Here is a 942-nt window from a genome sequence, read left to right on the forward strand (position 1 = left end):
GCTCCCTCTGGCATGCTTCCACCCTGACCACGCAGCTCGATCTTTTGTAAACATCCAGAAAATACTGATCCCAGCAAAACACAATCAGCTGCTCAGCGGCCTCTCCCCACATGTGCACGTGGGTGATAAATCTGCCCATCATTCCCGCTGGATGCTGGGTAATCCACTCTGAGACTCGAGTCTTGGGAGCAACCATTAAGCCCCTTTCTTATTTGAGGTTCCCAAGGAAGGATGGAGTCACCAAAAATAAAGTGGAAAGGCCCCTCTTCCGGACATGGGGTCGACTCTGCCCCCGGCTGACTGCCATTCCTGGCTGGCCCTAGAGCTCAAAGAGGTGGCTGCTGGTGACAAGCTAGCAAACAGTTTACAGGTGGAGTCTCTCTTTGTAAAACATTCAAACAATTCTTCAGTTCCCCGGAGGAAATGGGTGGATGACAGTGGTGAGAGACTGACACTAGGGAATTTTCAGGAGGTCTCAGGACCCACCAGGAATTTCTCATTAAAGCAGCTGCTAAGACTCAGGGAGGCTTGGTACTGAGTGCCACCTGTGTCGTAACTAAAAATACAACTAATTTAAGGTCTTCAACTGACCCCAGGACTGAGTGTCAAATACACAAACTCAATAAATACAACGGAAAGATGCGCAGCAGAGCTGGGGCACCTATCAGGAGGAAGGCAAAGTGGTCGTCGGCGTGCCTGAGGCGAGTGAACTGGCCCGGCTGAAAGCAGCAGCCACCTGGGAAGGTACTGCCTGTTGCCATCAGCCTCCCCATCCTCAACCCTCCGCATTCATGAAGCCACACGCTGGGAAAAAAGGATCCAAACTACTCGGGCTTGGTCCCCACTTGATGTACTTAGTCAGGGCCCACCCTCCCCGCAGCTGAAAGCTCCAGCACACAGAGTGCCAGGAGAGTGGTCCCGGGGACGTCGGCTCTGCAAAGG

The sequence above is a fragment of the Orycteropus afer genome, unplaced genomic scaffold (genome assembly GCF_000298275.1).
Source record: "Orycteropus afer afer isolate SDZICR_OR568_19922 unplaced genomic scaffold, OryAfe1.0 scaffold00048, whole genome shotgun sequence".
Lineage (NCBI taxonomy): Eukaryota > Metazoa > Chordata > Mammalia > Tubulidentata > Orycteropodidae > Orycteropus > Orycteropus afer.